General features: G+C 36.3%; 2 long non-coding RNA genes across 4 annotated transcripts in view; both read left to right on the top strand.

Annotated features, from left to right (window-relative positions):
- Window positions 1–13,475, top strand: part of LOC123570889 (uncharacterized) — a 251,642-nt gene that overhangs the window by 173,862 nt on the left and 64,305 nt on the right. The gene's annotated exons all lie outside the window — the stretch shown is intronic.
- Window positions 3,609–8,288, top strand: LOC135969168 (uncharacterized). Its single transcript, XR_010584242.1, has 2 exons — window positions 3,609–4,345; window positions 4,409–8,288. It is a non-coding gene; the product is annotated as an uncharacterized lncRNA (long non-coding RNA).

Here is a 13,475-nt window from a genome sequence, read left to right as displayed (position 1 = left end):
GTCTTTTCCCAACTTAGTATGTATTGTGTATTGCTATTCATAGCCTTCATAGAAAATTTCTCAATTTTCAAATAAATAATTGATATTGACTTATTTTCTTATTAGATTATCTGCCTTTCCCACCAGATTCTAACCTAAGGTCTACACTGAATAAATGAATTAAGTCCGTACACTCTGCTTTATTCTTAATTATTCAACTTGTAGATATGAAAATTATTTAAGTTATGTGTATTATAAATATATGCAGAACTCACTGTTTTCAGCTTTTGCATATTTTACTCCTAAACATCTCAGAATAAAGCAGGGAAAGAAGAGGTAGTTAAAAAAAAAAAAAGTAAAATTGTGAAATAGTCTTTTCCACAAGTAATAAGAAATGCCTGAGGTTTTTGCACCATCCCATGGCAAATGTATTGATGATTACAATTCTAACAATAACAAAAAAAGAACCAACAAGGAAATATCCCCAAGAGCAATGAAAGTCAAGAAAATCTACTCGAGCATCTATTACAGAAAAAACACTGTACCATTTTTCACACGTGATAAAAATGATTTACAGTATCTTTCTTAAATGAATTTACAATTTAGTAATGACGATAAGAAAATTACAAATGACTAAATCACATGGCAGAATGTAAAACAAACGATGAGAGATGTTCAAACACAGCAACATCAGAAACTATAAAAGTCCTTTCCCAAGTCAGCAATGTGCTTTCTTAAAATATAGGACATCATTTCTAAGGTAAGCATAGACAAAGTAAAAATCCTGAGAGCAAGGGATGGAGTCAGGCCATGGGAACGTGATGCTGTCTTTGGAAATGCATGCCACAGAGTGTAATGCAATCATAGGATCAGAAACCACAGAATAAGTTCATGGTTTCAGTGCATATGTGGTAACCATATCTTATCAAATTTTTGTGAGTTTTTAGGCATCTTAGTGAAAGTAGTTTTAGTAAAATGTAACAGTGACTACAGAATACATTTTTAAGGAATTCCATATTCTACCTAGGGGGATGCTAAATTATTGCATATACTACTATGTTCTAATTGTTTTTCCTTCATGTAACTTTTGACTTTCAAATACACATAAAAGACCCATAATGTCTACAGCCTGAGAAATTATATTTGTGATTTTTATACTCATAGTCCTTTTATTGCTTACCTTATCACCTGAGAAATACAAATCAATGGTCAATTCATTTCCTTAATGATGCAGGACCAAACAAAACCCAGGCCAATTGTCCTGGTTGTGAAGTGATGAGACATTTTGTCAAAGTAAATAGGATATGAAGACACTGAATGATACATTAAATAAGGTTTCAATAATAGTCATCTTTATCATTAATTCCACAAATTAATTATTAAATATCTGCTTCTAAAACTTTTCTTCATGTTGAATTTTAATACACCAGAATTTTTATTTAAACATAATGAAGAAATTCTACAGTAAAATTAAAAAATCTTACTTCTTTTGGCCGGGCGTGGTGGCTGATGCCTGTAAATCCCAGCATTTGGGAGGCTGAGGCGGGCAGATCACGAGGTCAGGAGATAAGAGACCATCCTGGCTAACACGGTGAAACCCCATCCCCACTAAAAATACAAAAAATTACCCAGGCATGGTGGTGGGCGCCTATAGTCCCAGCTACTGTGGAGGCTGAGGCAGGAGAATGGCGTGAACCCGGGAGGCGGAGCTTCCAGTGAGCCGAGATTGGGCCACTGCACTCCAGTCTGGGCGACAGTGTGAGACTCAGTCTCAAAAAAATAAATAAATAAAAATAAATCTTCTTTTACCACATAGATCCGGCCAAAATTTACAATAATGCTTATGACTCCCATGACTATTGCTTTTAGATTAAGTTCAATGTCTGTATTCTTCCACATGTGTTAATTTGTGTCTTAACAATTTAATGCAGTCATTTGATAATGAAATAGATCATTTTATTTCTACCATATTCATTATAGTTATTATTTTATCAGTAATATTTCCTTAAGTATATGATTTCATTACAATTTTATGTGAACTGTAAGAACTTACTGGTGTCAATGGCTCCATTCTTTCAATAGATAGTAGCAATGCATTCTCTTTAGCACTCCACTCATCACTTTATCCTTTTATTAACATTATATCAATATTAACTTTTATTAACATTATATGCATTAATTAAAAAGTCCTATGTTACTCCTTAAAAGTCCTTTATTACTGACAAAGGATATAATAGTTGCAAATTACATGAAACTCCGTATTTATTTGTAAAGGGTACAGCATAAAGAAATAATTTTCATAATAAAACGTAATGCACCGTGGGGTTGGGAGGGTGGAGCAAGATGGCAGAACAGAAGGTTGTACCAATTGTCCCTCAATCCCCCTGCAGGAACACCAGATTTAACAACTATCTACACAAAGAAGTCACCTTCATAAGAAACAAAAATCAGGTCAGCAATCAGAGTACCTGGTTTCAACTTCATATTCCTGAAACAAGCACTGGGAAGGGCAGGAAAAAAAGTCTTGAATTGCTAATGCCACCCCTCCCCCAGCCCCATGGCAGTGACTGAGTAATGCAGAGAATCTGTGCATTTGGGATGGGAGAACACAGAAATTCTGAGACTTTGCATTGAACTCAGTGCTGCCCTGTCACAGCAGAAAGAAGAATTGGACTGTATTTAGCTGACACCCACTCATAGATGGAGCATTTGGACCAGCCCTAGCCAAAGGGGAATTGCCCATCCCAGTGGCTGGAACTTAAGTTTCTCTGCAGGCCTCACCACTGCAGGATAAAGTGCTCTGGGGTTCTAGGTGAACTTGAAAGGCAGTCTAGGCCACAAAGACTGCAACTCCTAGGTGAGTTCTAGTACTGAGATGGGCTCAGAGGCAGGGGACACATGAACTGCTGGGACACCAGTGGAGGCAACCAAAGGAGTGCTTGCACCACCCCTTCCCCAATCCCAGGTTGCACAGCTTGCACCTCCAAGAGACTCTTTCCTTCTGCTAGAGGAGAGAAAAGAGAAGATAGAGGACTTTGTTTTGCATCTCAGATACTAGCTTGGCCACAGCAGGATAGGGTACCAGTGAGAGTCATAAGTCCCCCTTTCCAGGCCCTAGGTCCTGCCTGACATTTCTAGACATATCCTGGGCCAGAAGGGAACCTGCTTCCTTGAAGTGAAGGACCCAGTCCTGCCAGGACACATCATCTGCTGACTAAAGAGCCCTTGGGCCCTGAATAACCAGCAGAAATACCTAAATAATATGCTATGGGCCTTGGATGAGACTGAGATTTCCTGGTTTCAGGTGAGACTCAGCACAAGATTCCTCCTGCTTGAGAAAAGCAGAGGAAAAAGTAAAGGAGATTTTGTCTTATACCTTAGGTACCAGCTGGGCAGCAGTGGGGTAAGATACCAAATGCTCTCTTGGGGTCCCCAATTCCAGGCATTGGTTCTTAGACAGAATTTCTGGATGTGCACTGGGCCACAAGGGAACCCACTACCCTAAAGAGTGAGTCCCAGGCCAGGCAGAATTTACTGCAAGCTGCCTGAAGAACCCCTGGGCCTGAAAGGAACATCAGCAGTAGCCTGGCAGCACTCCCTGTGGGCTTGTGGTGGTAGCAGCCATGGGATGAGGCTCCTCTGCCTTTGGAAAGGTGAGGAAAGAGTGGGAAGGACTGCGTCTTGTGGTTCGAGCACCAGCTCAGTCACAGTACAATAGAATACCAGGTAGACTTCTAAGGTTTTTGACTCTACTTCCTGGCTCCCAGACAGTACCTCTGGACCTGCCTAGGGCCTGGGGGAACTTGCTCCCCTAAAGGGAGGGACACAAAACTGGCTGGCTTCACCACCTGCTAAGGGCCTTGAAAAAATAAACATAGGCAGTAGCCAGGTAGTGGTTACAGCAGACTATAGGCAAGACCCAGTGCTATGCTGGCTTCAGGACTGACCCAGCACAGTCTCAGTGGTGGTGGCCACAGGGGTGCCTGTGTCACCCCACCACCAGCTCCTGGCAGCTCAGAACAGAGACACAGACTTTTTTTGATTGGGAGAAAGTAAGGGAAGAGAACAAGAGTCTCTGCCTGGTAATCCAGAGAATTCTCCTGGATATGATACAAGACCATCAAGGTGGTACCTCTACAAGTCTGTAAGTGCCAGTGTTATTCAGCTTGGATTCCCCTAATACAAGCTTAAATCACAACACCCACATCCATTCAAATACCTGGAAAGCCTTCCCAAGGATGGGTACAAAAATGCCCAGCCTGAAAAAAACTACAACAAATAACTAAGCAATGGCCAGACAGAGATGAATATCCATAGGTATTAAGATCATCCAGGAAAACATGATCTCACCAAATGAATTAAATAAGTATCAGGGATCATCCTGGAGAAACAGAAATATGTAATCTTTCAGACAGAGAATTCAAAATAGCTGTTTTGAGGAAACTCAAATTCAATGTAACACAGTGAAGGAATTCAGAATTCAATTAGACAAATTTAACAGGGAATGAAATAATAAAAAAGAATCCAACAATTCTGGAGTCAAAAAATGCAATTAGCATGCTGAAAAATGCATCCGAGTATTTTAATAGCAGAATTGATCAAGCAGAAGAAAAAATTAGTCAGCTTGAAGACAGGTTATTTGAAAATACACTGTGAGAGGAGAAAAATGAAAAAGGAATAAAAGAAAACAACGAAACATGGCTACAGGATCTAGAAAATAGCCTCAAAAGGACAAATCTAAGAGTTATTGGCTTTAAAGAGCAGGTAGAGAAAGAAATTGAGGTAGATATTTATTCAAAGGTATAACAACACAGAACTTCTCAAACCTAGAGAAAGATATCAATATCCAAGTACAAGAGGGTTAGAGAACACCAAGCAGATTTAACCCAAAAAACACTACCTCAAGACATTCAATAATCAAAATCCCCAAGATTGAAGACAAAGCAAGGATCCCAAAAGCACCAAGAGGAAAGAAACAAGTAACATACAATGAAACTCCAATACATCTGGCAGCAGACTTTTCTGTGAAAACCTTACAGGCCAGGAGAGAGTGGCATTACATATTTAAATGTGAAGGGAAAACACACACACATACACACACACACATACACACACACACACACACAAACTTTTGCCCTAGAATAGTAGTATATCTTGCAAAAATATCCTTCAAACATAAAGGAGAAATACATGCTTTCCCAGACAAACAAAAGCTGAGGGATTTCACAAACACTGAACCTGTCCTAGAAGAAATGCTAAAGACAGTACTTCAATCAGAAGGAAAAGGAAGTTAATGAGCAAAAAGAAATTGTCTGAAGGAACAAAATTCATCAGTAATAGGAAATGCACAGAAAAAAACACAGAATATTATAGCAATGTAACTGTGGTGTGTAAACTACTATTATCGTAAGTAGAAAGACTAAAAGATGAACCAATCAAAAATAATAACTACAACAACTTTTCAATACACAGACAGTACAATAAGATGAATAGAAACAACAAAATGTTAAAAGGTGGGGGGAATGAAGTCAAGGCATAGAGTCTTCATCGGTTTTCATTTTGCTTGCTTGTTTATGAAAACAGTGGTAAGTTGTTATCAGCTTAAAATAATGGGTTATAAGATAGTATTTACAAACCTCACAGTAACTTCAAATAAAAAGTACAATGGATACACAAAAATAAAAAGCAAGAAATTAAATCATACTACCAGAGAAAATTACCTTCACTAAAATAAAGACAGGGAGGAAGGAAATAAGAGAAGACCTGAAAAAAAAAAATAACAAAATAAGAGGAGTAAGTCATTACTTATCAATAATAACATTAAATGTGAATGAACTAAACTCTCCCATAAAAAGACATAAGAGTGAACTAATTTACACTCCCACCAATAGTGTAAAACCGTTCCTATTTCTACACATCCTCTCCAGCACCTGTTGTTTCCTGACTTTTTAATGATTGCCATTCTGACTGATGTGAGATAGTATCTCATTGTGGTTTTGATTTGCATTTATCTAATGACCAGTGATGATGAGCTTTTTTTCATGTTTGTTGGTCACATATCTTCTTTTGAGAAGTGTCTGTTCATATCCTTCACCCACTTTTTGATGGGGTTGTTTTTTTTTTTTTTTGTAAATTTAAGTTCCTTGTAGATTCGGGGTATTAGCTCTTTGTCAGGTGGATAGATTGCAAAATTTTTCTCCCATTCTATACACTGCCTGCCATTGTGGAAGACAGCATGGTGATTCCTCAAGGATCGAGAGCCAAAAATACCAACCAGCAATCCTATTGCTGGGTATCTATCCAAAGGACTATAAATCTTTCTACTATAAAGACACATGAACACATATGTTTACTGTAGCACTATTCACAACAGCAAAGACTTAGAACCAACCCAAATGTTCATCAATGAAAGACTGGATAAAGAAAATGTGGCACATATACACCATGGAATACTATGCAGCTATAAAAAAGGATGAGTTAATGTCCTTTGCAGAGACATGGATGAAGCTGGAAACCATCATTCTCAGCAAAATATCACAGGGACAGAAAACCAAACACCGCATGTTCTCACTCATAAGTGGGAGTTGAACAATGAGAGCACATGGACACAGGGAGGGGAACATCACACACCAGGGACTTTTGGTGGGTGGGTGGGGGGGGTTGGGGAGGGATAGCATTAGGAGAAATACCAAATGTAGATGACGGGTTGATGGGTACAGCAAACCACCATGGGACACGTATACCTATGTAACAAAACTGCACATTCTGCATATGTAACCCAGAACTTAAAGTAAAATTAAAAAAAAAAAAAAAAAAAAAAAAGACAGAGTGCCTGCATGAATTTAAAAAAAAAAAAAAAAAGACCCAATGATCTGTTGCCTACAAAAAACACCAAGAAACACACTTCACCTATAAAGATACACATAGACTGAAAATAAAGGGATAGAAAAGGATATTTTATGCCATTGGAAACCAATAAAGAGCAAGAGTCACTATACTTATATCAGACAAAACGTATTTCAAAACAAAAACTACAAGAAAAGACAAAGAAGGTCACTATATAATGATAAAAGGGTCAATTCAGCAAAAGGATACAAAAATTGTAACTATATATGCACCCAACATTGTAGCACCCAGATATATAAAGCAAATATTATTAGAGCTAAAGGAAGCAATAGACCACAACGCATTAATAGCTGGAGACTAGAGCACCTCACTTTCAGCACTGGACCGATCTTACAGACAAAAAGTTAACAAAGAAACATTAGACTTCATCTGCACCATAGAACAAACGTACCTAATAGATATTTACAGAATATTTCATCCAACGGTTGCAGAATACAATTCCTTTCCTTGCATATGGATTATTTTCAAGGATAGGCCATATGTAAAGTCACAAAACAGGTCTTAAAGCTTTAAAAAAAAAAAAAAAACCCAAGTAATATCCAGTATCTTCTCTGACCACAATGGATAAAAACCAAAAATAACAAGAGGAACTTTGGAAACTATACAAGTGCATGGAAATTTTAAAATATGGTCCTGAATGACCAGTGGGTCAATGAAGAAATTAAGAAGAAAATTGAAAAAAATTCAAACAAATGATAATGGAAACACAACATATCAAAACCTATGGGATACAGTGAAAGCAGTAGTATTATAAGTTTATATAAATTTATAGCTATAACTGCCTATATTATATACCTATTCTATGCCTATTATTATAAATTTACGTAAGTTTATAGCTATAAGTGCTTACATCGAAAAAGAAGAAAAACTTCAATAAACAACTTAATAATGCATCTTGAACTAGAAAATCAAGAGCAAACCAAACACAAAATTAGTAGAAAAAACAATAATAATGAAGATCAGAGCAGAAATAAGTGAAATTGAAGTAAAGTTCATCAGTACATTAAAAAAAATAAATAAATAAGACCTCCTATTTGACAGGACTATTTGGTGACTATAGCCAATAATAACTGTATATTTTTTAATAACTTAAGAAATGTAATTGGATTATTTGTAACTCAAAGGATAAATGTTTGAGGGGATGGATACCCCATTCTCTATGATGTACTAATTTCGCATTACATGCCTATATCAAAACATCTAATGTACCCCATAAATATATGCACCTATGTACCCGCAATTTTTTTTAAAAAATCAAAAAATTAAAAAGAGAAAACAATATAAAAGATCAATGAAACAAAAACATAGTTTTTTGAAAATATGAACAAAACTGACAAATTTTTAGCCAGACTAATGAGGAAAAAAGAGAGATGACCCAAATAAATAAAATCATAGATGAAAAAGGAATATTACAACTGATACCACAGAAATTCAAAGAATCATTAGTGGCTAATATAAGCACCCATATGCCAATAAATTGGAAAATCTAGAAGAAATGAACAAATTCCTAGACATATACAATCTACCAAGAATGAGCCAGAAAGAAATCCAAAACCTGAACTCACCAATAACAAGTAACAAGAGTGAAGTCATAATGAAAAGTCTCCTGGCAAAAGAAAAAGACCAGGACCTGAGGGTTTCACTGCTATATTCTACCAAATATTTTAAAAACAGCTAGTATAAATCCTACTCAAAATATTACAAAAAATAGAGGAGGAGGAAATACTTCCAGACTCATTCTATGAGGCCAGAGTTACCCTGATACCAAAACCAGACAAAAACATATATATATATAAAGAAAACTACAGGCCAATGTTACTGATGAATATTGCTTCAAAAAGCCTCAACAAAACACTAGCAAGCCAAATTCAACAACACTTTAAAAAGATCATTCATCATGACCACATAGGATTTACCCCAGGAATGCAAGGATGGATGGACATATGCAAAGCAATCGGTGTGATACATCTTATCAACAGAATGAAGGACAAAAATTACAATTGATAATTTCAACAGAGGATGAAAAAGCATTTGATAAAATCCAACATGCCTCCATGATAAACACGCTAAATATCTGGGTATATAAGGAACATACTTAAACATCATAAAGACATATGTGAGAAATCCACAGCTAGTATCATACTAAATGTGGACAATTTGGAAACCTTTCCCCTTAGATACAGAACATGACAAGGATGGCCACTGTCAACACAGTAGCATTTCTATATGCCAACAGTAAACAACGTGAAAAATAAATTTAAAAAGTAATCCCATTTACATTAGCTACAAACAACATTAAACACCTAGGAATTAACTTAAGCAAAGAAGTGAAAGATGTCTATAATGAAAAATATAAAAGATTGATGCAAGAAATTGAATACAAAACAAAATAGAGAAAGATATTCCATGTTCTGGATTAGAATAATCAATATTGTTAAAATGTCCATATGAGCCAAAGCAATCTACAGATTTAATGCAATCTCTATCAAAATACCAATGACATTCTTCACAAAAATAGAAAAAAAAAATCACAAAAGACTCAGAATAGCCAAAGATATTCTAAGCAAAAAGAATAAAACTGGTAGACTCATATTATCTGACTTCAAATAATACTAAAGAGCTATTGTAAACAAAACAGTATGTTACTAGCATAAAAGCAGACACATAGATCAATGGAACAGAATAAGGAGCCCAGAAACAAATCCACACATCTACAGTGAACTCATTTTTGAAAAAGGTGCCAAGAACATACACTGGAGAAAAGATAGTCTCTTCAATAAACAGTTCTAGAAAAACTGGATATCCATATGCAGAAGGATGAAACTAGACCTTTTCCTCTTACCATATACAAACATCAAATGAAAATGGACTACAGACTTAAATCTATGGTCTCAAACTATGAAACCACTACAGGAAAATATTTGGGGAAATCTCCTGGGCATTGGACTGGGTGAAGAGTTATTAAGTAATACCCCACAAGCACAGGCAACCAAAGCGAAAATGGACAAATGGGTTCACATCAAATTAAAAAGCTTCTTTACGGCAAAAGAAACAGTAAACGAAGTGAAGAGACAACCCACAGAATGGGAGAAAATATTTGCAAGCTACCCCTCTGACAAAGGATTAATAACCAGAAGATGTAAGGAGCTCCCACAACTCTATAGGAAAAAAAATCTAATAAATCTGATTTTTAATGGGCAAAATATTTCAATAGACATTTATCAAAGGAAGACATAAAAATGGCAAACACACATATGAAAAGGCACTCAACATCATTGATCATCAGAGAAATACAAATCAAAATTAGAATGAGGTATCATCTCACCCCAGTTAAAATGGCTTTTATTCAAAGGCAGACAGTAACAAATGCTGGTGAGCATTTGGAGAAAAGGGAACTCTCATACACTGTTTTTGGGAATATAAATTAGTACAACCACTATGGAGAACAGTATGGGGGTTCCTCAAAAAACTAAAAATAGAGCTACCTTAGGATTCAGCAATCCCACTCATATGTATATACGCAAAAGAAAGGAAATCAGTATACTGAAGACATAACTACACTCTCGTGTTTATTGCAGCACTACTAACAATAGTCAAGGTTGATAAGCAATCTAAGTGTTCATCAACTTAGAAAATGAGGTGCATATGCACAATGGAGTGATATTCAGCCATAAAAAAGAATGAGATTCTGTCACTTGCAACAGCATGGATGGAACTAGAGGCCATTATGTTAAGTGAAATAAATCAAGCAAAGAAAGACAAACATCTCACTTTCTCACATCTGTGGAAGCTAATATTTAAAACAATTGAATTCATGGATATATAGAGTAAAAGGATGGCTACCAGAGGTTGGGAAAAGTCGTGAGGAGGGAGTAGAAGTGGGGAGGGTTAACGGGTGCAAAAAATAGTTACAAAGAATGAGGAAGACCTAGTATTTGCTAGCACAATAGGGTGACTGTAGTCCAAAATAATTTAATTGTACATTTAAAAATAACTAAAAGAGAATAATCAGATTGTTTGAATCACAATGCATAAATGCTTGAGGTGACGGATATGCCATTTACCCTAATGTGATTTACACATTGCATGCCTATATCAAAATATCTCATGTAACCCATAAATATATACATCTACTATATACCCACAAAAATTTAAAAAGTTAAAAACTTAATGCACTCTATTAAGATAACAGACTAAATTGAAGCTATAGGAATTACTTTTGTAGACATGTTGATTTTAAGTAACTTTACTCTTTAATATCACTTGTTTCCCCCTGAATTCATTTTAAGTCATTTTTTAAAATCATTATAAATTGTAGGGTTTTTCAAATAACATTCATTTATAATTATAAAGTAAATGAATTGAAAATTGCATATCTAAAACTACAACCATTGAATCTTTCAATACACTGCAATTTACCAATTATTTTCTATTAATAATTGATTATGCAGCAACTCTGACTTCTATTGAACCCTAATGACATTATTCTTCTACATTTTGGGGAAGTATCAGATTTGTCAGTAAAGTTCCCACTCCAGCTTTAGATTCTGTATTAGTCCATTTTCCCACTGCTATAAAGATACTACCTGAGACTAGGTAATTTATAAGGAAAAATAAGAGGTTTTTGGGGGGGTTTTTTGTCTTTTTTTTGTTTTGTTTTTGAGACAGAGTTTCGCTCTTGTTCCCCAGGCTGGGGTGCAATGATGTGATCTCGGCTCAACACAACCTCCGTCTCCTGGGTTCAAGCAATTCTCCTGCCTCAGGTTCCTGAGTAGCTAGGATTATAGGCATGCACCACCACACCCAGCTAATTTTGTAGTTTTAGTAGAGATGGGGTTTCTCCATGTTGGTCAGGTGGGTCTCAAACTCCCGACCTCAAGTGATCCACCCGCCTCAGCCTCCCAAAGTGCTGGGATTACAGGCGCAAGCCACTGCACCCAACCAGAAAAAGAAGTTTAATTGACTCACAGTTCTCCATGGCTGGGGAGGCCTCAAAAAACTTAACAATCATGGCTGAAGCTGAAGGGGAAGCAAGGTATGTCTTACATGGCAGCAGGCCAGAGAGAGAGAAGGGGTAAGTGCCACTTATCAAACCAACAGATCTCATGAGAATTCACTCCTGGCATGACAACAGCATGGGGAAAACCACCCTCATGATCAGATCACCTCCCATGAGGTTCCTCCTTCAACACAATTCGGATTACAATTTGGATTACAATTTGAGATGAGATTTGGGTGGGAACACAGCCAAACCATATCAGTATCTCCTTAATGGAGAGTGGGAAGTTTTTCAATATATTTTTAGTTTGTCTTGTCTTCATTACAAACATATAGAGGAAGCATTAAAGATGTTCCTTTTGTGAAACACAATTAAAAGAGAAATATAATTAAAGGTGAAGCTAGTTCCTCCAACTTTGGACAAGTTCTGTATATAAATGTGCACCCTCTGTTCCTCAAATATGTCTCATCCTACAAAATATATTATATCTTCAATTAAAAATGTCATGAACTTGAATTGGGCTTACCTTCATTCATTCAAGGCAAAAAGTACATTCATTTCTAGCTCACTGCTGACAAATGCCGCTAATACACATTGATTTTAATCATTCCCATACATGAAGTGATCCTACAACTGAGCAAGAAGCCAACAGCCTATTAAGAATTGTGGGCAGATGATGCGACCAGGCAGTTCACAAAAAAAAAAAAAAAAAAAAAAAAAAAAGAGAAATTCAAATGGCTATTAAACATATAAAAGGATGCTCAACCTCACTCAAAATAAAAGTGCAGATTAAAACTCTACTAATATACCATTTTTCATCTTTTCAACTGGCAAAAATCAAACATTTTAAGAATGTATCTACTTTGAAGATATGGTGATACATACATTCTCATACACTGTGAGTAGGAGTATCAACAGGGAGAACCCCTATGGAGAGCAATCTGGCAATATCTGTCTAATTTAGAAATACATACGCTGTTTTACCAAACAACTCCCACCTCTGGGAACTGATCCTATAAAAACACATACATGTGTGCACATGCCAAATGAGACATAAACCGAATTTCTCAGATCAGCACTCATGCCAACTCCTCTTGAAGTTAGGTATGATCGCATCACTAAGTGCTTCCCAGTGAAATGTGGGCAGAGGTTATGGGTACCTTTACCAAAGAACCCACAAGTTTGCTCCACTCTTTCCCCTTAAGCAGAGTGATGGTGGAAGCCACGTTTCTGGATTCTGTAAATGTCATTTTTGAGTTTTGATTTTTTATTAGAAGTGACCCATAGCATGAATAATCAGAATACACATCTTATATACCTTGACAACATGAAAGTGGTGTTATAACTAATAGAAAGTCAGAGGTACAGGAGTAAAGCTGAAGGAAAGTGGTGAGAGGGGGCTAAGTTTTTCATTTGACATAGACCAGGATCAAGAGACACTTTCTAAAATTGATAAAGAAATGTATGTTTATGTAAATTATGAAATGTAATAAGAGAAACAAAATTTAACCCATATATAGATGAGGAGGGTGATATATGGCATAAGGAAACTAATCTTCCTCTTTCATAACTTAGAGTCAATGCATATTGC

Source organism: Macaca fascicularis, chromosome X (genome assembly GCF_037993035.2).
Source record: "Macaca fascicularis isolate 582-1 chromosome X, T2T-MFA8v1.1".
Taxonomy (NCBI): Eukaryota; Metazoa; Chordata; class Mammalia; order Primates; family Cercopithecidae; genus Macaca; species Macaca fascicularis.
This window is presented reverse-complemented; position numbering and strand designations above follow the sequence as displayed.